At 39.0% G+C, this 25306-nt stretch overlaps 1 long non-coding RNA gene across 3 annotated transcripts; it reads right to left on the bottom strand.

The window, feature by feature from the left end:
- Positions 1 to 1042: 1042 nt before the first annotated feature.
- Positions 1043 to 21353, bottom strand: LOC112297880 (uncharacterized). Of its 3 annotated transcripts, none has more exons than XR_006654359.2 (5): positions 21203 to 21353; positions 20433 to 20509; positions 15214 to 15272; positions 6599 to 6729; positions 1043 to 2688 (listed from the first exon to the last, which is right to left on the bottom strand). It is a non-coding gene; the product is annotated as an uncharacterized lncRNA (long non-coding RNA). The 3 variants fall into 3 exon arrangements; XR_006654361.2 differs by having other exon boundaries at positions 6599 to 6694; XR_006654360.2 differs by lacking the exon at positions 15214 to 15272.
- Between the last annotated feature and the right edge of the window lie 3953 nt (positions 21354 to 25306).

Here is a 25306-nt window from a genome sequence, read left to right as displayed (position 1 = left end):
GGTTGAGACTCCCTTTAAACAAGATGTTTGCCAAAGGTAAACTGTTTCTGCTTTAAAAACAAAACAAAACTGCTGTCAAACTTTTTAACTATCATGATTAGTGTTCTGCATACATTCAATGCTAGTTTAGAAACAAACCACGTATTCTTCCTGTTTAATGGTGAGCTTCCTTTCACTGAGGTTGAGAGTTGGGACACCTCTCGTGTTTCTCTCTTCATTTTGGCCACTCTCTCAGAAAGTGAAGGTCCGTTTTCAATTGCAGTAACTTCCTTTAGCCAACATGCTCTGGTACAGTTTTTCTCCCTTCTCACTCATGTACACCTTTTTCCTTAGCTCTCGCGTTTATGTTTTTAAAGTCCTCAGTTTTATTGAATCTTAATATTTTGCTGCTTCAAATCCTTTCTGGTAGTGACAGAGTACATGTTATATTTTGTTTTTTAAAAAGAATTTAATATTCAAATATTTACAGAGAACAAAGAATTCTTAAGCCTATTATATGTCTAGATTTTAATATCCAGCTTCCCTTAAGGAAACATGCCTGTATTTGATAATATTGTCAGCAGAAAATGGTATAAATGAGATCAAAAAGAATTTTCCTTGTAATTGTAAAGTATCGCATCCAAACATTCTGTTAAATGATATGATGGGAATGCTGGTTTGTTTAAGTTGACATCCAATTGTTAACCCTGCTATGTATGTTAAAGCTACAACAGCATAAAATAATCCCAACATTTGAGTGTTTGCTATATGTCAAGCACTGTTCTAAAAGCACTATTCTATGTATAAGGTGGGGCAAAAGTAGATTTACATTTGTGAGGATTTGAGTTTATTTTTATATTATTTATTAATTATGGTTTAATTTTCCATACTAACAACTGTAAACCTACTTTTGCCCCACCCTGTATATTACTGATATTATTTAAAACTCAAAACACCCTATGAGATAGGAACTATTGTCTCCATTTTACGATAGAAACCAGACACAGTAATGTCTAGTAACTTGCCCAAGGGTCACATGGTTTATGAATAGAGGAGTGAGAATTTGAACTTTGAAGCGTTGCTCCATATCTGTGTAGGCAGCCACCACATTTTACTGCTTCCTCCCAACTCTCTTTTTTTAGTGAAATTTGATGTCTATTTCTTTATCACAACTTTTCAAAAATGACTTAAGATGGCTTACAAAAATTATAATAAAGATCAAGCATCAACAGCAAAAATTTTTGAAAGAAAGGAGGAAAATAGTTTGGTATAACAAAAGACAGAACCAGAAGTGGCATGAGTATACAAATGGATTTAATGAAGGCCTGTAAACTTGCTAAGTCACAAATCAACTTAGTGTGAAGGTGTTTAGTATGTTATTCAACAAGAGAACATAATCAGTTACAAGATCTACACAACTGTCTGAAAAGTAGCAATGGATACACCGGTGCAGAAATTCATAATCATTTCTGGTTCTTCAGTCAGAGAAATTCACATCCAGGAAGTACTGCCATTCCTTTATACAGTGGATTCACGCAGTACTTGTCTTTCTGTGACTGGCTTATTTTGCTTAGCAAATGTCCTCAAGGTTCGTCTATGTTGTCACATGTTGCAGAATTTCCTTCTTGAAGGTTAAATAGTATTCCAGTGTATGTATATACCACATTTTCTTCATTCATCTGTTAGACATTTAGGTTGTTTCCACAGCTTTGCTCTTGTGAATAGTGCCGCAGTAAGATGGAAGTCCTAATATCTCTTCATGATTCTGATTTCTTTTGGATAAATAATCAGACATGGAATTGCTGGATCATATGGTAGTTCTATTTTTAATTTCTTGAGGAACCTCAATACTGTTTCCATAATGGTGCTGCCCCATTTTGCATTCCCACCAACCGTGTGCAAGGGTTCCAATTGCTCTACATCCTCACCAATACCTGTCTTTTATTTTTTGATAATAGCCAACCTGACAGGTGTGAAGTGATATCTCATTGTGGTTTTGATTTGCATTTCCCTGATGATTAGTGGCTGAGTATTTTTTCATATATGTATTGGCCATTTGTATGTCTTCTTTAGAGAATGGCTATTCAAGTCCTTAGCTACTTTTTCCTTCAGTTATTAGGGTTTTTTTGTTTTTGTTTTTGATTTTTACTGTTGAGTTGTAGGAGTTTCTTAGGTATTTTGGAGGTTAATCCCTTCTCAGATGTATGATTGGCAAATATTTTCTCCCATTATGTAAGTCGCTTTTTCAATGTTTGTTTCCTTTGCTGTACAGAAGTTTTTTAATGTGATGTAGTCATACTTGTTCATTTTGCTTTTGTTGCCTGTGCTTCTGATGTCATATGTGCTGCTTTCCCATTTTAATTATGGAGCATAGTGAAGGAATTGTTTCCAAGTTGATGTGGGACTATTACGGTGCCTGGCACATGACAAATACCCAAAAACTACTTCTTAGATAATTGTAGAAAACTGTTAGAGCTCTGGACCATTAAGATGCCAAAACAGTCTCTGAGTAGTAGCATGAACAAAAATAGTCAAAAGAATGAAGGTTACTGAAGCTATTTATTTGACCAGAAAGTGTGTTTTCATTGGCTAAAAAGACAAAAAATGGAAAAGGTGGAGATACTGCAAAAAGTGGCCATAACTAGAAGGTTTACAGGACAACAGGCGAAAATCCATAGGCAATGCCAGGAAAAGAACAGAAGGATTATCCTGAAGAAAAGAGAAGAAATATCAATTATAGCCAAAAACGTATGTCATCCATAGATACAAGTTTCTGAGCCTGTTCTTGGTTAGGAATGGCACAGACATCAGCCATGATTGAAAGGGAAAATTAAGATCTACCCGCCTTAGAATTTCCTAAAGTTGTAACATATCATTACTGCATAAACTAGAATATAAACTAGAAGGGATCTTGGCAATTAAGTTACAGATGAGAGACCAAGGCTCCAGATAAAATGGCTACTGATTGATAAATCTGGTACTAGACCATCAGTCCCCTATGTCTTTCCTAATACTCTTGATTATAATGAACCCGAGTCACCAAAATTCGGTTAAATTCCCATGTTTTATTTGTTGAAACAGAAATGAGTATGTTACACTTTAATGGTTTTTATTTTTTAATTAAAAGTGTCAGCAGAGTCAAAACATCAGGTCTCATTCCCATAAACAATGGCTCCCAAATGTAGGGGACAGTCTGCTCCATAATTCTTTTCACTAAAAGGCTGCCTAGTTTGGAAATGGAAGATGAGGAGGAAGAGAGAATCAAGGGTTGTTCAGCAGTCTCACTTGGAGCTCTTTGGTACTCTGCCTGAGTCATCAGCGAAGGTGAGTGTGTTCACTCAATGATCAGGCTCTTATTTGACTCTTCTATTTATTGTGAAGTCAGCACAGTTGTTTTGCATACCACACCTCTGCAGGAATGCAACACATTTGGATATTGGACTTTCAGTTGCCTTCCTTGTCAAATGATCTTCGGAAAATTAGTTATTTGAAATACGGTGATTGTAGTGTCTCATTACAATGTTAAAACTATTGTTAAGCAACTCAGAATCTTTCTTAGTCCACAATAGAATTAAATAATAGTAACCCAAACCCCAAGTACCCATAAAGTTGTCTAAATCTTGATTTATGAGGGGCATATCCCTACGTGGAGAGACAGGGGTTAAATTGAGCTAGGTATACAGGGGCAAGAAAAGGAACTTACTACAGAATGGATTTAAGAGCTCCCAAAGTGGGGACAGACCAGGTGGCAACTGAGGGGTAATGGGAGGAATTCCTCACTGAGGGTCTTGGTAACATGTTAGGAACCCTAAAGTAATTAATTCTAAAGTTGAGTTTGCATAGGGACAGGGGGTGGGGGTGCAGGGTGGAAATTATAGGAAGGAATCATACCAAGAGACAACTTGGAGATCTTCCTCTCTCTCTCTCTCTCTCTCACACACACACACACACACACCTGAGTGTGTAAAGTCTAACAAGTTCATTAGTGTAATTCATACTGCATGAATGAAAATGTTAATTATATTTTGATTGATTTTATTCAAAGAACTCAACCATGGCGATAATCCCTGAGTCAGGTGTACTATGCAAAGTTGGTATCTAGTTGCAGGGGTAACATAACTGTGAAGTTCTATTCATGATGTGATGAAACAAAAGTCCAAGATGTTACCCTTGGGACGTGGTCTTTGCAGAGAAGCAGTAAAAGCATGTTTACTGCTTTCGTATACTATAGGATTTTGAAAGTTTCAGAGTTAACAATCAAGAGTTTGTTTGAAGGTGCTTTTATGGTTTCATTATTGCTACTGACTTCAAATATGGCCATATTTATTTACCAAAGTGTTTTAATTCTTCTTTAAATACAAAAGGACCATTGAAAATGTCCTGGTGGAATTTCACAAGCAGAAGAAATTCTTCAGACAAGGCTCAAGTCCAAGCCTTAATTCAGTATGGCCTCAGATACCAGTCCTTAGATGTTCCTTTATCAAAGTAGTAACAATGGGCACTTATTCAGTGTAAATAAACTAGGGACTGAGTGAGGGGAGTTAGAAAATATCAAGTTAAGCAACCCCTTGTCGGAAAGGACCGAGTTATACTGAAGCCAGCATTTCCTGTAATTTTGTAACATACTTTTATTTTACTTCTTGGCTTTATCGGTGGTCACGAATCTCACTACCTGCTATTCTATGGAAACAAGATAATCCAACTCTTTAGCATCTGTGAATTAGTATGTGTTGTATCTTGTTTTAGTTTGTTAGGACTTTGGTGCTGATCCTATGTAAAAGCAGATGGTCTCAAACTAATAAATTTATTGCCTCTTCAATTGGAGAGCTCAGTAGCCTCTTTGAAATATAACAAAATCAGAGAATCTTAAATTAACTATAAAATTATCTTCAGTCTAAGGACCTTTTTAATCATTCAATGGCAAATGGAAAGGATATTCCAAGTTATTCATAGCTGAAACAGTTCTGAAAAGGCATAGTTTGAGAGACAGTTCACAGCAGTGACCCAACACGTCAAATTCCCTAACAGCAAATTCAAAGGAACAGTCCCATCAGCCTGTATTGGAATTTAATTGTATGTTGACACATGGCACTGGTTTGAACATCTTTTTGATGTAAAAAAAAATGTTTGACTGTAATGGGAATTCAAATAGAAACTTGATCTTAACCTTTTCATGCATTTCTTCGTTATGCTGAATTAAGCCTGCTGACCAATGAAATAACTATACTACAAGATGGGAGAGGCATGAGTGAAAGATTTGATGTAACATGTAGTAGGTTAAATTTTTACTCTGAGAATATTACATTAATTTGACTTTTGTCATTATTGTTGCTCATTATGGCTGACAATTTGAACTACCAATTAACCTGAATTCCCAAATACCCTTGGTCTGATTTATAAACATACCTGTAACCACAGGACCCAGCATTTGCTAGAGAGGATTTACACACAAACAAGAAGGTCACATCTCATTAAGTAAGAACATTTTCAGAAAACTGTTGGTGACAGAAGTCTTTATTTGGAGAACTAGGCGTAAGTAAACAAAATGGAATCTTGAGACAGCATCATCTTCCTGGCTGGCAAGAAAGCACCAACTTTTAAGGCTTTCCTTCATTTGCGTCTGTTTGCATGGTTCATGTCCAGCTAACAGCATTTCTGAAGTGCCAGCATTTGCTTTTTGCTTTCTGGGTTTGTTTGTTGCTGCTGTTGTTTTTTGTTTTGTTTTGTCTAAGCAGACTAAACTTACATGGGTGGCAACAAGATGATGCTTTTTTCTTTTTTTTCAGAATTCTAGGAGATCAGTTCTCTAAGTGAAATTGGAGATAATGGAGTAAGTTTGTTAATCTAGAATTTGAGTCTCTGTCTGGAAAAATTATTTTCTCATGCAGGAAAAATATTCTAATCAGCAAACATGTACCAGGGACTAATATGTACTTGAATGAATGGATATGAGGGTATAGTGAAAATAGTGCAATGCATCATGGTAAATATTGGGTCGGCCAAAAAGTCTATTTAGTTTTTCCATAAAATAAAAGACACATTTTTCATTTTCACCAATAACTTGATTGATTTGAATATTTTGAATATATTGGCTATCTCCTGCTATTGGCTTCTAGTGGGGAGAGGCCAGGTGTGCTGCTGAACATCTTCCAATGCATAAGACAGCCCCACAGCAAAGAATTATTTGGCCAAAATGTTAACAGTACCAAGAAACTTCACAAACCACTTTTGATACACTTTATCAGTCACAGCACCTAGTCCATACACTGCACAAATCTTTTTTGCATTCAGTTGCATTTTTACCTTTCTTGAAATAATAAAGCATAGTATGCCAAAAATGTTGCTCATTTTCTTGCAACTTCAATATTGAAATGGCTGCACACAAATTCACTAATTTTGATTTTTTTAAATGCCTGATATGACAGCTGTCGCAATAAATCTAACAAAATTGTTTTGAATAAAGTTAAAGACAGCTAGGCACTACCAGAGCCATCATACAGAAAAAACTAAATGAACTTTTTGGCCAACCCAATATTATTAGAAAAACAGCTCAGAGCAAAATTATTTTTGGTGTCTCAAATCAGTATTGTGGTTTGGGCCTGGGACTGAAACTACTTACCTGATTTCATTCTGCTTCTTAAAGGCCAGGGGGTCTTCAGCAACAGAATAAGGACCCCTCCTTGAAGTGGGGAGATCTATGCCAGAGAATGAAATGCTTGGAGGAGACAAAGTTTTGATCATTTATAAAGCCTGAGAAGATAGTAAAAAATAAGAGGACGTCTTACATATAATCAGCCTTCGGTTAAATATTCATTGAATATTTTAGCAGAACTGGACCCTTCGCTATTTTTAATTTTCTAACAACCATGAAATCACAAGATAGGAGAGAGGAACTCTTGAGTGGAATAGGAAACTAATCAGTCTTTGTTGACAGTTGTGATACACCTTTTTCTCTCTCCTTGTCCTGTGGGAATCCTGGGGAAATCTCAAAGAAGAAAGCCTGTTGATGACTTAAACTGGAAAGTGAGAGCTGATTTTAATTTGATCTTGAGTTTCTTTACATGAGCCTCACAACTTATAGCACTCTTAAATTTAGTGATTTCATAAGAATTAAATAAATAGGTCTGGAGAGCAGGATTCTTTGTTCATTCAGCATGAGAGTGGTTGTTCCACTGAATATCTCTTAATTCCCTGACTAGTCAGATGTGCTTATCCACTTCAAAAGGGAAGCATGTATTGAATACTGAATACCGACTTTAAGCTCATTTACTTAATAAAAATATATTGAGCATCTACTGAGAGGCACTCGAGATACAAAAGATGAATAAAATAGATATGGTGCCTACCCTCAGAATGCTGAAAACCTAGTAGAAGAAAGTGGGTAAATAAGCAATTATAGAATGAGGTATAAGTGCTAAGACAGAAATAAAGATCTTTGAGAGTACATAGGATGGGCACCGAACTGCAATTGAGAGGTCAGACAAGGCTCTCTAGATGTAAGTAATACTGAGCAGGGACCCGGCAGAAGAGGGAGGTAGCCAGGAAGAGGGCAGGGTGATGGAGGACAGTGGAAAGAGGAGTCCCAGCAGAGCAAATAGCTTATTTTGTGGAGAGGCTCAGCACAATAGAGAGTAACACATGTTTGAGTAACTGAAATACAATGTAGCAGAGTGGAGAGTAAAGGAAGGGGAGTGGCAAGAGGAGAGGTCAGAGACACAGGCGGGAGACATTATCAGTAAGGATCTTCGTAAGAAAAGCCAAGGTGTTGAGCTTTTATCCTAATAGCCCTAAAGAATCAGGGAATGATGAGACCAGAGCTGCACTTTTGATAGATCACTCTGTACTGTGGAAAATATGTGTGCAAGGCTAGAGGCAGAGAATGAATGCAGTTTGAGATCACCATATGATCTCCATGATGCTGTGATGTCTGACCTAGGACAGACAGGAACATTCACATTTAAGAGGTAGGGTAGAAGAAAAGAAACCCATGACAAATATTGAGAAAGCTCTGTCAGAGGGAAAAAGATAGAAAAGCCATAAGAGATCAATGCCATGGAAGCCAAGGGAAGAGAACGCATCAAGGAGGGGTGGTCTACATTGAACATTACTGAGGAGCAATGTGAGTTGAGGACTGTGAAGTATCTGTTGGATTTAGCTACAAGGAAGGTGTTTATGACCTTGACAACAGTATTTTCTTGGAGTGGTAGGAGCAGAAGCCATTCTTCAGAGGTTTAAGAAGATCCTGATTGATGAAGTAGACACCTAGAAAAGTCAGGCAGTCTGGCTATGGAGGAGAAGAGATAGAGAGGAAGATAAATGAGGGAGAGAAAGGGAAGGGAAGGGGAGGGGAGGGGAGGAGAGGAGAGGGGAGGGGAGGGGAGGGGAGGGGAGGGGAGGGGAGGGAAACTGGACAGGACTGCAAAGAAGGAAAGTTTTTCTGTGTGTTTCTTTTGCATATTGGAGCTGTTTGATGAAGTTTGAAAGCTGAAAGGAAGGAGCCATGGTATAGTGGAGGAAGATAATGAATAGAGGATAGTTCCTGAGTAGAATGGAGATGATTGGATCCATAATACAGGAGGAATCAGCTTTAGAGAAGCTAATTTCATTGTAATTGGAAGAAAGGAAAAAACAATAGGTGACCTTGGAGGTGGGCAACTAAGGGGGATAGTTCGTATCTATGGATTCCTATAACTTCCCTCTGATATAAGCAAACATCAACTGCTGAGAGAAAAATGAAAGAAGGAAGAGTGAAAAGTTTGAGGAGTGTGAAGGTTTGGAGTGGTTGCTGGAAAGAATTGGAGACACTATTTCATAGCACTGAGGACCCAGGTAAGGTTGGAGAATGTACTACTGGGTATTGGGCACTGATCTCCTTAGTCATGTGATTTGAACATTAGTGTTTAGAACCCTCAGTATTGGTGTAGGAAGGCAATTATATTGATCCAATATTGTTATATCAGTATGCTTGGTTGTCAGTGACCAAAAAGCCCAAATAACAGATGCATAAAAATGACAGGAGTTGATTGCTGTCTTACATAAAAATTCAGGTAGACTATTAAGGTGTCAGGAATCAAGATTATTTCCAGCTCCTTGCTTTGCCATTCTCAAGATTTGGCTTTCATATCATGGTCCAATATGGTTTCTTCAACTCTACTCCTTTTGTTTGCATTGTAGTCAGCAGGAAGAAGGAAGGACTGGGAGAAGGCCATATGCCACTTCTACTTAAATCCATTGACCATAGCTTAGTCCCATCGCACATCTAGCTACAAGGAAAGCTGACAAATATTTATGAATGGCCATAATAAAGTTATGGTCATAATGATAGGAGAACTCAAAGGTTAAAGATTTTGGCTTTAGTTGTAGTTGATAGAGTTAAGTGGTTGATGCATGTAGAAAGCTGTTTTCCAGGAAATGGAATACATAACCTGTGTGACTCTGGGAGGTCCACAAGCAATTCAACCTTTGTGCCCCAGGAGGCCTGCAAGTGATCAAGATGGTGTCTAAGCCATTGTGTTCCAGGGAGAGAATGTCAGCGAAGCAGATAAAGAATTGTTGATCAGTAGATAAAGAAATACTAGGAAAATCACCTCTGGCCTGCAACTCTTATCTGATGAACCTTTTCCCAAACCCCTTACCTACCCTTTTCTTCTCTTTATAAAAAGGTCAGCTTGAGGTAAAATGTGAAGATGGTTTTTAGGGTACATAATCCACTGTCTCCTCAGATCACTAGCTTCTGAATAAAGTGCCCATAAAGATTCAATCCTCGTCTCTACTTATTGGTTCTGGTAGTGACAGGCAGTATGAATGCCAACTTTTCCAGTTTCAATAATAGAGCTTCATTTTACATTAAAATTTTGAGCTTGTACCTCGGGAGATACTAAGAGTCATTGCCACAATAAATTTTATCTGGGTAGGTACAACAGAATGGGGCAAGGAAGTAAATTATATTGTCAAGAGGGATTTAAGTAAAGACAGAAGGGAATAAGGTTAGGAAGGTGCTGAGTGATCTATTCATTTTTGTTCAGGTACCCATTCACCCAACTGTGGCTTATGTGCTTCTGGGGAAAGTGAACCCCCAGCTTCAGGAAAGGGGATGCGGTGGCCTGATGGTCTAAGCCAGTAGTTTTTGGCAGGGGCACTATTAGCATTTGGGGAGGGCGAATTCTTCCTTGTATAGGACTGTCCTGTGCGTTGTAAGACTTTCTAAGCTCCTAGCTCCCACCCACTAAATGCCAATGGCACCCCAGCTGTAGCATTTCCAAATATTTCTAAGGAGGCATTACTGCTTACAGTTGAGAAACACTGGTCTAAATTAATTATGGTAATCCCACCTCCCTTTCCACTGTGATTGGCTCAAGGGTGGACAATGTAGAGCTCATTGAATTAGCACATGGCATTCTCCTAGTCACCGTGATTGGTCCATGCTGTTCCAATTAAGGGAGGTCAAGATTTTTATGTGATGGTTATAGATGCACTTCCTCTAGACATATAATGAGGAAATATGTGGGCCCAGTAGCTGCTGACATCCAGCCTATAACTGCTAGGGAAGCCAGTCCCAGAATGAAGCTGACCCTGAGGGTGGCAGAGTGGAGGGACAAAAAGACACCAAGTCCTTGGTACCTATGAACAGCAACCAACCCCATGGACCTTGCCACAACTGAATTTTCAGTTATTTGAGTCAATAAATGCCCTTAATGTTTAAACCACTTAGACTGGAGTTGCTTGTTACTTGCAAATGAAAACATATTAATAAAAGGAGAAAGCAGAGAAAGGTTGGGTCAAGGAAGTGAAAATACAGGGAAGGATGTAAATGAGAGTAAGGGATATGATAGATGAATAGAGGGGCTTATGTCTTGGGTAGAAACCAAGGAAAACCGGGAGAAGAGGTATGCTGAGTTTGGTCAAATGTAAGATTTTACAAAAATTAGTCTCTGTTTTCTTGGACTAGGGGTTGGAGGTAATCAGAACAGTTATAGCATTGTGCTAGGATAACCCAGTGAGGTTTACACTACAACCAATATGCAGAAGAAGAAACTTGAGACTCATCTAGGACTCAAAGCTGGTAGCTGGAAGAGGTTAAGTCCTAGTGAGTTCGAATGCAGTGCTCAAGTTCTTTCCACTACTTCCTCATTGCTACTTGGTGCTAAGGGAGCAGAAACAACCAGAGTGGAGACAAATACCCCTCACCAATCCCTTCCACGCCTCACTCCAGATGGCAGACAAGACTGACTGAGTCAGTAGGATTATTTCCTCCTGTAGAAGGGATGGCCTACCTACAAGATGTATAGTACTGTGTTTGGGGTACAAAGCACAGGTGGGTCGTGGGCTAGCTGGAGAGGCAAGATAAACAGCTTATAAAACCAAGCTCAGTACAAATGAAAATAACTGTGGGGTGCACTGAGGAGGAGAAGTGGCTCAAAGATTTCTGGTGAGATGAAAAGTATTTAACACTAATTGTCAAGCATTAAATATCAGATTGCATCTACAATCTGTAGATCAGTGTGCATCTACATTTTCTTTTCATTTTAGAAACTTTTAAATTTATTTTTTGAATAGTTAATGCTGACACATGGTACAAATGTAAAAGGTACAAAATGTGTACAGTGAAAAATATGTCTTTCTCTCTCCTCTGTTCCCCAGTTACTCTCCTGGGAGGCAACCAGTTTTGACAGAATCAATCCCTGCCCTCCCCTTTCCTCCCTCCCCTCCTCTTCATTGTTGGCTGAGGTACATCAAGCCAAGTTCTCTTCACTAAGTAACAATATAGACCTTCCTTTGTATATACACTAAAAAAATCAGGTATATGGATATATATATATATAGTGACTTTATTGTCCATAATGACTTCTTGCTAAAAAGCCCCCATTCCTGAAAACACTAGATCTTGCTGATTAAAAATATCTCAGTCACTTGAGCTTTAAAATAGTCTCTCTTGGGAAATCACTCAGTCTCTCAGTGTTTCTCCCTTATCCCAGCATTCTCCTCTTCCCTTTCCCCTTTCCAAAATGTGGCCCAGGTGGAGGAGAAGCTATAGGGGAGTTACAGGAAAAGTCAGCCAACCTCCAGGATGTCACAGCCTCCCTTGGTGAAGAAATTGCTCTCTCTGGCTTTGGGCCTACGTTGGTTCTAGCTACTGACAGTCACAGTCCGTCACCATGCTCAGTGGTCAAGGCCACATGCCTTGTACTTTCTTGAATCAAGGCCAGGACTCTTCCAGCCCACTCATTCTGTCAGTGTTCTCCCACTGGATCCCCTGCAGACCATGCACAGGCCCCCAGGGACTGGAGGCCCTACCTGAAGGCTTCTCATTGCCTAACTAGCATTTCCACTTCTCTGTACCGGGCGTACCTCCAAATGGAAATGGGGTGGGTACACACTTCTGCTTTAGTACTCCCCCACCACTCATGTGGGGCAACCCTGTGCTTATATCCTCTGAATCACCCCCCTTCCTGTCTGCTGCTTAAACTTTTATCTTCCTTTCCAGTCATGGAAAAATGGCTCTGACATCACATCCTGTGTTCTTCACGGCACTAAAATGTGTTCAGGGGTGGTCCTCTGAGCTCTGTCTCACTGGCATATACAAGTATATATTTTTTTCTTTCAGCAAAGTCTGGCTTTGGCTAATCATATGCACTTGATTTCAAACTATTCTCTTGCTATGAATTTTTTTAAATCCTATTTTGAAACTCAAAGCTAAATGATGACTTGGCTGGTTTTTTCCCTTGTCATGACTCAACGCATGCCATTGACTCAATGGGTGGGGAGCCAGGGACAAGGGTTTCGTGGGAAGGCAAATTGTTGGTTGAATATCTCACAGATGTGTTCTCTATTACATCAGCACAAGGTTTCCAGTGTGGAATGAAGGGAAGCCAATGTCAGTGTGGTAAATGCTACAAAATTTGTATGTCGTGACACAGGTACACCTACTTCACGTGAAAGCTTCATGGTCCTTGAAGTGAACACAGTGAAGACTGAACTATTGATTCTACCACTATCCACACAATCATTCAGGTGCAAACTCGAGCCATTCTGGATTCCTCTCTTTTCTTTACATCCCACATTTAATTTATCTGCTCCTTAGGACTGCTAAAGGGAAAGGGAGGCATTTAGCAGTGGCCTCATTGCTGAACCCCAAGGCCAACCCACTAGTGTCTGTCACTGGACTTCTGCCACTGTCTTCTTTCTGGTCTCCCCATTTCTATGCTTGACATCTTACAATCCATTTTCCACAAAGTAGCCAGGCTTGTCTTTTTAAAATATAAAACAGATCATATACTTCTCAGGTTCTCTGCTTTAAACACTTCAGTAGCTTCCCTTTATCCTTTGACCTGGCTCTGCCTCCCTCTTCAGCCTCACCTCCTCATTTTCATTCCAAGCCTTCCCTCTTCCTTCCCTCTTCCTGTTCCAGCCACACTGCCCATCTCCTTGCCTTTAAACACACCAGGCTCGTTTCTACGCCAGGTTTTTGCACTTACTATTTCTTTTACTAGTAGAACCCTTCTATTACTAGTAGAGCTCTTGTTTACATTGTCACACTACTGCCTCCTTCTCAACTCAGGCCTTCAGGTCTCAACTCAGATGCCATCAAGTAGCCGCACCCAGGTGCCATCTACTATATTACCATATTTTATCTTCTTCATATCACTCTGTTCCTGAAATTGTGTTTTTATTTGTTTACATATTTATTACCTATCTCTCCCTCACTTGGAATGCAACCACCTTGGACAGAGACGCAGTTTGCTTACTTCAGCACTGTATTTTTTTGCATCAAACAGTGCCTGGTGCACAGTAAACAATCAGTAAATATTTGTGAACTTAAACCAACTAATTTCAATCAGAGCGGAAAAGGAGGAAGCCAGTATTTTTTTAACTCCACAAGCTCTAGTACCTTTTTATTAGTTTACCATTTAGAAGAAACCATCCAATTCCACTAGTTTCTTTTTAAGAGAATCAAAAGATTAATGTGGCTTTTTAGTGAAAAACTTGGCTGCCGGACAGAACTATCATCTATATTTATGCCACAAAAAAGCAGCTTTTTCAAATAATCAAGTCAGATCAAAGTATAAATTGTCAGTGTTGTTTGCCAGGCACAAAATTTGAATGATTGCATGTGTATCGGTGTGGGCTTAACCTGCTGCAGATCACCTGCTATTTTAGGGTCCCTGATTGCTAAAAGTTGTTTACTTGATTTCTTTCATTTCAAGTGTGGCTGAAGAGGCAGAGCTGATCAGAGGCAAGATGGAAAAAGGGAGAGAATGTTAATGATTTTTCAGGCACACTACGAAACATTTACCAACAATCTTTAGGTATTTCTTGTACTTTCAAAAGTAAAAACTAAGCTCTCCTTGAAATGTGATAAAAAAAAAAAGTTGAATAACTAATATACTGGAAAGTCCTGAACAGCTACACAAACCCTGAAGTGAGGACTTTAAAACTCTGCTCTAGGTGACATTTTAGAAAAAAGATGCAGGAAAATAATGCCTCATCTTGGTCAGAATAGGCAAGGCCAAATATACTTCTCCTTTCCTGGGTCGCAGAGTCTGAAATTTCTACCATTAGGGCTTCATTTTTTATCCTGGCATTCTCTTCTAAAATACATACATTCCTGGAAATATGTTAGACTAATTCATGAAGATATTAAAACTAATTAGATCCATGTTCCTTCCAGTGGGAGAAACTACCAGTAAGTGAGCCCTGAAACAGAAAGGGAAAGATGTTTCTATTCGGGGAGACTAGAAACACCAACTGCAGTTTCTCGGAACCTAGAATGGACCCAGTACAGTACAGCAGTTGTTGAATGACTTTGGATAATAATATTATGGGGCAAGTGATGTAAGAGTAAGTTTTACGATGTGAATTACTTAATTTGAGAAAATGGATTAAAAAAACCCTCAAGGGTTGCTATGCAATATGAATTTTAAAGGATTTTTTTCCAGTTAGGGTCCCAACAGGAAACAGATGGCATACTTAAATTAGTATAATTTGAGGAGTTTTTTTTTTTTTCCAAAGAGATTATTGACAGAGGGTTGGTGTGTTGTAATGGAAACCAAAGGGATAGTCTAGGAACTAGGTGTTAGAAGCAGCAGCAAGGGTGACACCCTTAGGCCCTGAGGTAGAGATAATCAGAACCTGGAAGAGAAGTGTTATTTGGAGCAGACACCATGAGTGGAACAATGGCTTTAACAGAGTCAAGCAGAGGCAACCTCACTGGGAAAAACCCAAGGGTATGAATACCTTGACTTCTTCTCCTTTCCTCTGGTCTTCTGCAAGGGCTCCCCACTGGCCAAACACCACTGGATGCGAAAGGGAAAAATAGTACATCTGTAAAAGGTTAGCCTCCCTGGCAGAGACAAATGTAGAAAAGGGTAAAGAGTGGATATTTAGAGGCAAATGAAAGAGCTCTGGCATAAGGATACTCCCATTCACTTGACAAGAAGTGCTGAGGAAGAGCCATCCCACATGCCTTCCCCTTCCCACTGCAATCTTTCCGAGTAAAGCCATTTGGGGCTGGAAAGTAAAGAATGTGTCCTAATATCAAATTTGGGGGGTTGATTGATGTCTTGGATTTAATCTAATTTCTGCAACAAGACTGTGTTTCTAGCCCTGGCCAGTGTGGTTAAGTGGTTAGAGCGTCGCCCAGTAATTGAAAGGTTGCGGGTTCAATTTCTGATCAGGGCACATGCCTAGGTTGTAGGTTCATTCCTGGTCTGGGTGCAGTCTGTGCCACCTCCGGCCCAGCACAGATCCCCAGTCTGGGTCCATACAAAGGCACCTAATCAATGCTTCTCTTGCATCAATGTTTCTCTCTCCCCCTTCCTCTCTCTCTCTCTCCTCAAAAGCAGAGGAAAATGTCCTCCAATGAAGATAATAAACAAACAAACAACAACAACCTGTGTTTCTAACTGAAACTGACAGTTGATGATGTCAAGGTAGCCAGATAATTCAAGGTCCTGTCAGAATTTATATCCCAGAGAAGAGAAAGGTGAACTTGCTCCCCCTGACATACACCCTACTTTATATATATGTAAAAGAACAGTGGGGACAAAAATAGATGAATAAGTTTGTGTTTTGATTAGATCAGAGAATTGTGCTTATTCAACTTACAACTTACATAATCTTTACCAAGTTTCTTACTTCACAAGTGACAAAACTGAATTCCAGAGAGCTTGATTCACATGCTCCATTTCAGCAAGCATTTTACACACCAATCCAAACTAGAAGTACGAATTGAGACATCTATAGGATATGTAGCCATAGGCTTGCACATTGGGGTGAATTTCAACAAGGTAACAGACGTTGATTAGCAGCCATTATCCTTAGGTGGCGCAGTAAATGGTGAGTGGGGAAGTCTCACTGGCCAGACCAGGTTCCCTTGGTACAGTGACTTGTAGCTCTGTGAGGTTTAGATCTTAGCTTTGTGATTCAGTAACTCAATTTCATTTATTCATCCAAGAATAACCAGGTCCTGATGAAGTCGTGTATTTGCCAACCTCACAACAGATTTACTGGTATATCAAAATGCCTATTGAATCACCCTCAGAAATGGTGTTGTCAAAAAGACAAGCCTGGTGTCAGCCAGTCAACATTCTATAACGGAATGTTTGGAGAAAGAATATAGACAAATCAGACATTCACTTTTATTCTCAAGAAAATAACTCCAAGTATAAATTCCATTGATAGTGGATCAAAGATATAAAAAACACATGTAAATGACAACACATACTATTAATATAGTGCTTTACTGACCTTAGGCCCTGCATTTTTACAAATTCCTGGGTAATTTTTTATAATCTTTACTCAAGGATATGCTTTACTGCTATTAGAAAGAGAGGAAGGGAGAAAGACAGGGAGAGAGACATTGATGTAAGAGAGAAACACAGATTGGTTGCCTCTCATATATGAGCCCCCACTGGAAATCGAACCCACAACCTTTCTGTGCACGTGACAATGCTCCAACCAACTGAGCCCCCTGGCCAGGGCCCCCGGGTACCTTGATGTGTACATTCTACAGAGTGGTAAAACCTTGGCATCATAAAACTTTGATTCACCAGAACTTAATTAGAACCCTTAATTTAAAAGAAATTCTTTTGATATGTGTTCCAGGTATCAGTTTATTTCTTCTCAGCTCCAAATCCACCCTTCCCTGCCTTGCTTTGTGATGCTAGAGCGGAACTCTGTAAACATGTCTCCTTTGCAGCTGCAGTAATGCTGTGTCCATAAAGAGCGCGGATGACCACTGCAGGAGGAAAGCACTTCTCCTCTGTGTTCTGATGTGCTCATACTCTGGCAAATCAAACAAAATGCCCGATAGAAACTGTTGAAGAAAAAAGTACACAATGACACTTTGTCAATGTCAGAAACATCCAAACCTGTGGAGAATTTTTGTAGTTTATTTGAGCCAACCTGACGACACATGCTGGGGAGTAAGATCTCAAATGCTCCAGAGAATAACAGTTTTGCAGCTTCTTTTATGCATTTGAAATTAAGGAGGGGAACTAACAAAGATAACGATGGGGAGGCGGGGGAAGGTGGGAGAAAGCAAGATGGGGATTGGATTACAGGATAGTTAAGATTATTTGCTCTCTGGAAGTGGTTATGTCTTGGAAGTGGGGGAGGATCTGAAAGTGTGGTTTACATATTAGAAGGGGAGGTCTGAAAAGAGGCATTTCAAAGATGTGTTAACCTAGATGCACAGAAAGAAAAAAATGGACAGGGCTTGCTTAAGACAAAGATAAACCTTTTACTACAAAGTTATGTGTGGAGAGTGATACCTACCAAGTAACAGGTGAGGTTAGTTTCTATAGAACCTTTTTTTCATCCACAACGTGTTAAAGATGGTAAGGCAAGCTTTATTCAGGCCCTTCATTTTAGAATGACCACTGTAATGGGGTTTTGCAGTTGGGGAGGGAGATTGGGCTCAATTCCAAAACAGTGGACAAGTGGGGATTTATAGACAAGGAGCGGGGTAGGGGTCAGTGGATGGAAAATTACTAAGAGGAAACATCAAGGTAAGGGAGGTTCTGGCTAAAGAGACCTAACAGGATTATTACTGAAGGTAGACTGGGGCGATCGGACATCACATGGGAGATTGTGGAGGATGAGGAATCCGATCAGATATTGAGGGTGAGCAGATATTGAGGGTTGGGGTGGGGGGCGGTTTCTGGTTAAATTGACTTAGTAGGGTTCTTGCTAAAAGTGAATTTTCCAAGGAAGTATTATACTACACAGACTGACCTAGGAGGAGGTTCAAAGGACTGACTAAAGTTTGGCCAAGCAAAGAATCTCTGTCAAAACATTGACAAAGCATATGAATAGCCAGTTCTCAGAAGTGGAAACCCAAATGACTAAAAAGCGTTGAAGAAAAGTACATCACTAGTAAACAGAGAAATGCATAGTAAGACTGCATTTGGGATACCACCTCACACCCAACACATATGAAAGTTGGACAATGATTTAGCAGTCTTAGCAAAAATGTGGGGCAAACAAGAACCCCCATGTGCTGCTGATGTGACTGTAATTAGATACAGTTATTCTAGAGGGCACTTTGGCAGTATTTGAGGGTGTGTGTGAGTGTGTGTGTACACATGTGCTCACATGCAATCAGTGACTCAAGAATCCCTCTCCACACAGGTTCATAAGAAGAAGAGTATGAAGATGTTTATCACATCATTGTTTGTGGTACAAGGGAGTTAGAAGCAATCTAGATATCCATCACTAGAGGAATGGATATGTTAAAACTATTGGACACATAATGTGGAATCTTATGCAGCCGTTCAAAGAAATGAGCTACGTGTGCATAAAGAAACGTGGAGAGAACTTAAAAACGGCGTTGTGTAAAAAAGCAGTAAACAGAATAAGAGTCATCGAACAACACAGAATTAAAACAGATACATTCATAGAAAGGCATTATATAAAAGACAACTCGGGGCTTTGTGTGCATCGAAGCATGTGTTAAATGCATTAGTGTGGCTGCAGATGCTGGAGATAAAGAAAGGAAATAATAAAATAGAACAAGAAAATAATAAAGTAAAATAAAATAAGAAAAAGCCTCATATGTGAGGAGGATGATTAGCTCAAGTCTTTGCACTTAAAGTTCAAAAGAAAAGGAAGAACTAAATCTTATCTTTCTAGAAATTTTTCAGTCCTTAAGTGGGATGTAATGCTTGCTTTTTAAGATAATGTAAACAGCTGTGTGTGTAGCTCATCCATGTAGCCAGTTCTTCCTGGTCTCTGGGGACACTTGAGCAAAGCACATACCCATGAAAAGCCAGAGGGTGGAAATAAAATATAGTGGAGGATACGCCTGTAAATTGAATTCTATAAACCAAAGCCTCAGTGAAGCTTTCTTTATGAGCTGCAAGTGCAGGGTGAGACCTAGAATGAACATGCTGTGGAATCAGATCAGTGGCCCTGGCTTGGTTATTTCCATCAAGCAAAAAGAAAAGTTATTTGAAATATTATCTAACCAGGAAAAGCAGAATAGAGACAAACAGGTAGCTCCAAGATAATCTTGCAAAAACAATTTAGTTGGCAAAGGAGGATTATTTGGCATCATCAGGCAATATAAAATGCATCTACACATATGTGTGTACGTATATATGTATGTATGGATATATATACACACATACTTTTTTTTAAACTAATCATCTCAGGATTCTGTTTGCTTGAAAATGCCTTCAGTCAAACAGGAAACTCAAATCCTGTTTTGATTCCAAGACTCTTCCTTTTTAAGGCTGCCAGGTTTGTCCCCTTGCAGGGGCTGACAGTGACCAAGGCTGAATATTTCTCTGTGTTTCTCAGAAGGGCTTGTCTCACCCAGCCCTTGCAGCTGCAAACACCACCTGTGGGATGAATCTAGTGCCCTTTTCCAGTTCATTCTTTCTCGTCTCCAACTGCCTGCCTAGACAGACGATGGCTGGGAATTCGCCTGTCTTTTGTTTTTCATGAACTTTAAAACTATAGCCGCCTAACTGAAATCACACTCCAAAGTTAGTGGAAACTGCTTTTTAATGAAAGCCTGAGAGATAGGGACATGAGGGAGTAAGGACCAAATTCTTCATTCTTTGGTGTTATGTGATCACTTGGTCCTTCTTCTGAGTTATCTTTTGTAATCAAAAAAAAAGTCCTTTTATATAACCATTAAAGTGAATGATTCTATACACTGTATTCATTCAGGACACTAAGATATTCGAAAACATTTTGGGCTGCCATTTTATTTGGCTATCATTTTATAGTGGACTCACCTATAGGTTTAACTAAAAGAATATCAAGATATCCTTTAGTAGCACACCAAATATTATTTATCTTATAAAGAAAATTAAATTTAAAATGTATATGCACTGAAAAGAATATAACTTTTTTAAAGTATATAAAGACATACTACTAAAGTGAAACTATCACAAAGCCTCTTAGAATTTTATAGGGGAAAAGAACCATACTTAGCACTTACTGACCAGTTTTCAACCTCTTTACTTTTTCCTGCCTCCATTCCACCACACTTTGTAGCATCGCTCCTACATGTGAGTCTCACCTGGGAATGGCAAACATGGTGCAGTTTGAAAAGATACCCACTTTCTTTCCCCATACCAAGTTTATTCACTTTTAGAGATCATTCGGTGCTAATTGTTGATAAAAGTAATACAGGCTTAGCTCGTTTGATTGTGCTTCACTTTATTATGCTTCAGAGATATTGCATTTTAAAAATGGAAGACAAGACCCTCCACCAGCAAAGGTTACAACTGGCTTTATCGCTATACTTGCTTTATTAACGGTGGTCTAGAAGCAAAGCCACATATATCTCTGATTTTGCCTGTAGTGTTACTCATAGACTTTCCGTTTTATCAACCAGACTGTGCTTCACTTTGAACTGCATAAGGTAACATAGCCGTCTACAGGGCCACGAATGCAAAACAGCTGAGTCTCCGTCTGCAGAGAACCGTAAGTACCTGGACATTGTTTAGTTTCCTTTTTTACCTTATAATTAAATTCCACATTTTTCTGCTATTGATTGAAGTATTTAACATTCAATTTAAAAGATTTTGTATTGGCTATTAGTATTAAAGTATTTGCTAGATTATCAAAAGCCAAAAATATTATTAATCAATTAACAATTTTCACAATGCAGTATCTGGTTTTGATTTTTAAAATTTTATGACACACATTCATGTATAAAAGTTACAGAATACAGCTGAACAAAAGAGAAAACAATTTTTCATAGTCTTACCACCTAAAGAAACAGCATTTTTCCATATGTACTTCTAGTCTTCATTTTCATCATAAACAACAATATTTTACTTTAAAATTTTCACCAAAATAGGCTTGTTTCTACAAAGGTGAGTTTCCGAGAAACCAATGTCGTTTGTGCAGACGGCAGATTTTGCTTTGGGGGGAAGGAAGTGGCTCACATCCTGGCTAACAGGGGCTCATTGTTACTCTGTCGTAATTGGCACAAAGCCTTCTTCAGCCAGAAAGACTATTATGTGACAGAGAATTCAAGACTTGGGCCTGTCTTAGGAGAAAGTGGATTAAAAGACAGTGTGTGCTAGACATTTTCCATGTCTTCTCTCTAATTATTATTACCCAGTACATCATGTGTTTGAATCCCAGCTGAATCTTACAAGCCAGGTAACCATGGATCATTTAGGAAGCCCTTCTCTGCCACAGTTTTCTTATCTGTTAAATTGTGACAATAATAGTACTAACCTTACTGAGTCCTTGCAAAGAGTTATTACGACAGAGTCCTTAGTGCCTGGCCTGCAGTAAGGTTTCAGCAAATGTCGGCAGCAGTGCTGTTATGGTCGTGGATTGTCATGGGGATTACATGAAATTCTCCATTTGAAACTCCCACCACATGTAGGAATTATTATTACAATACTTAGTATTACAGGGAGGGTTTGTTCTTACCCAGCCACCTTCTCACTTGGCAGTGCTCCCTGGTGTTTTCCTCTAGCTCAATGCTATTCAGTAGAACTTTCTGTGATCATAGATATGGGCAATAATCTGTGCTTTTCAATATGATATAAACACTAGCCATATTGAGCTCTTAAAGCATGGCTAATACAACTAAGGGATTGAATTCTTAGTTTTAATTTTGTTTAGTTTTAATTAATTTAAATAGTCACAGCTAGTTTCTTGATTTCTGCCTGTTCTTACCTGTCTCATCACTCCGATTGCCTTTATATGCAAAGCGAATCCATCTGTAGGGACTTCAGTAAATGGCTCCTCATTCACACTAAGTTTTGAATAACACAATTTTCTACATAGTACCTTCTTGATAAATGATAAAATATAATCTTATCATTAAGAAAATAGAAACAAACTGGATATATTTGCAATGTCAAGCTTCTCTGCAAAGTCCGGTTTTCCACAAAACACTTTGCAAACTTGAATGAAAAGAATTTAATAACTTTTCCAAAAAGCATTTGGCAGATTAGCTTAAAAGCCTGCTTTACGGATCTGGAATGAAAGGGTATTACTTCTGCTATCAAACACCCTCCCTCACAACACACGGCAGGGTAATTCTTGCTCTGCTCAAATTCCATGTTTTGGGGCAAATTCTGCTCCTCCCTGTGGACTCTTGCTCAGAGCCCATTCTGAACCTCAAGCTTACGTGCCTTTCACCCACCACACTTGGAGCTGAGTCTGAGTTTCACCAGGCTCTTTGAGGGCAGCCACTGAGGAACTCCGAGCCAGTGGGGTTGGGTCCAGGAAGTGAGCCCACACCCCCTTTTCCAGGCTCCAGGGTCCCTCTGTTATGAAGCCTATCTTAACTTCTGGCCCTAGATAAATCAACTGACAATTATATCAAAGAAAAGCTATAAAACCAAAACAATTTTGCATTAGGTAAACCTAGCTATTCTCTCCCGATGAAAGGCTGCCACCTGCTGTAATACATTAGCATTGGGCTTTTCCAAGGCCACTGAACAACCACTTCCTCCATACGAAATTAATGGATGCACAACCCCACCTGCCTTCACCTGTGTGTCAGGAATGTAAAGATGAGCGCAGACTAGGATCATGCCTTTTAATTCCTTAATGTAGGACAAAGAAACAAACTCATCCATATAAGTGATGCCTGGGAGGAACTAGCATCACTATCTCTGAATGTAAGGATGTCCTTTTCTCACCACTCAGCAGTACTGGTTCTAAATTAGCTCATAGTAACCTTCATAAAATCTCTGCTAAGGGACTTATTTTCTTGATTCTTCTAATTCTGTGAATCTTTATCTATCCTTCACAGCCCTGGTAAGACTTTGGTGGGTAAAAGGATAAGAGACACATAAAAATTGATAGTTCTCAGGGGAGCACTCTGATTTTCTGCAAAAATTCCAAAACTCTATTTCCCTTTCTTCACTCTCCACCCGCACCCTGCTTCCATTTATCACACACCAGCTGCTGTGGTCTACTTGCACACACACACAACTTTTAGTTGGTTTTGCTCACCATTATCTTCCCAGCAAAAAGTGCTCACCACTCCCATTGCCTTTCCCTAAATTATGGCCTTTATATCTGGGACCTTACCATGCAAAGAATTGCTTAGGGGTTTCAATGTTGACTAAACTCAAATATAAACAAGCTGACATTTACAACTAAAAATCCAGTAGCCAAAACATTGGCAATATGAGAAAAATAGAGCCAGGCATCTATAACTTTTAAGCAAAAATAGCTGAAGGAATAGCTGGTTTTAGCTTTGTAGAGTCTGTGGCATTGACATGGCTGATACACATATAACATGTCTGGGTAGCCATTGCCAACCTCTTCAGGAAACGTTTCCTCACTGTAAGTCACTGGCGAGCTTTAGATTATCACCCGACATCTCCTGCTCACATTTACAGGCTGAAAGAAGAAGCAGACTTTGGAGGCAGGAAAGGACTGAAATATTTTTGTTGGTGTAAGAGAAGGCTTTAAAAAAGTTGCATCAATAGCAAAAGAAATGAACCCTTGTAGTATTTAATGTTTCCACATATTTGTGTGTGTATGCTTTTATTACGTTTTTTAAGTAAACATTTTATTTATTGTAATATTATAACAATACTAAATGTTTAAAATTCCATTTCCCTAGCTTTTATTTTAGCTTTGACAGTTTTTTTCAGCTGCATTCCTTTTACATACAATTTTGTAATCTACACAGAATTTTTTTAATGTCTTGAATATTTCTTTGAATTGCTATATTCAAAATTTACATAATTATTCCTGGTTACTAAGGATTTAGTTTCCAAATTTTTCATTTTAGTTAATTCTGAACTATCTTCGAGAAAATGCTATTTTCCTTCATCTAAGTTAACTCACCCTCCATTACAGTGAGCGGGCATGTAGTAAATGTTATACAAGCAAATTATTGATAATAAATTATCAAGAATGAAAATACAGAGGTCAAAGATTAAAACAATTCTGGTGTATACAAGCGTAATGTTTCTTTTTTCTTGGCAAGGTAATTTTACTTACTTGCAGCATAAACTTAATGTCTCAATATAGCTTACTACACAACTTTCACCAGACAAGTGTTCAGCATATCATTTCTATCAATACATCTTTTTAAATCTTGTGAATTAACGAGAAGTCAAGGTGTGAGTAGTACTGCTGAAGTCAAAGGACATAAAGGGTCTGAATCAATATGGAAAGTGTGGACCACAGTTTTAATTGTTCTTTTTAAGTCTATACTTCACTATAATTTAATTTTTCACTTCTTGAGGTCCAATTTCTAACACACAAGGCAGAACATGTAGTGGAATCATTTAATCTCCCAGATTAGAACACTTTAGGCATTTGGGGTTACTGACTTTAACCTAAAGCACTAAAGTTGGACAGGAATGGTCAGGGTGTCCTAGCTTTTGGCATCTCTGGGACACAATGAAAGAAGAAGAGTTCTCTTGGGCCACACATTAAACACACAAACACTAACAAAAACTGATGAGCAAAAAAAGGTTTTAAGTAAATTTATGATTTTGTGTTGGGTCACAGTCATAGACATCCTGGGACGCATGTGGCCCATGGACTGAGGGTTGGACACCCCTGTAAGGGTGAAGTATGGGCAAGAGAGGAAGGTCAAGAGGCCCTAGAACTGGGCTACTCAGACTGGAGTCTCCAGACCAGCTGCATCAGCATCACCTGGGAAGTTAAAAATAAATGCAGATGTCAGGAATGCAGAAGCCCAGATCTACTGAATCCAAACCTGTATTTTTAACAAGAGATCCAGGTGAGTCTTAGGCACATTAAGTTGGAGAAGCAGTGCTCTTGACAGTGAAAACTGCTGCTGCCAGTTGTCTATGGGCTTTTGCAGAAAAGAGAGCCTGCTGGGAATATTAGGACATAAATCTAAAGACATCAA

The sequence above is a fragment of the Desmodus rotundus genome, chromosome 5 (genome assembly GCF_022682495.2).
Source record: "Desmodus rotundus isolate HL8 chromosome 5, HLdesRot8A.1, whole genome shotgun sequence".
In the NCBI taxonomy this organism is placed as follows: Eukaryota; Metazoa; Chordata; class Mammalia; order Chiroptera; family Phyllostomidae; genus Desmodus; species Desmodus rotundus.
Note: the sequence above shows the minus strand (reverse complement) of the source record. Positions and strands in the feature narration are given on the sequence as shown.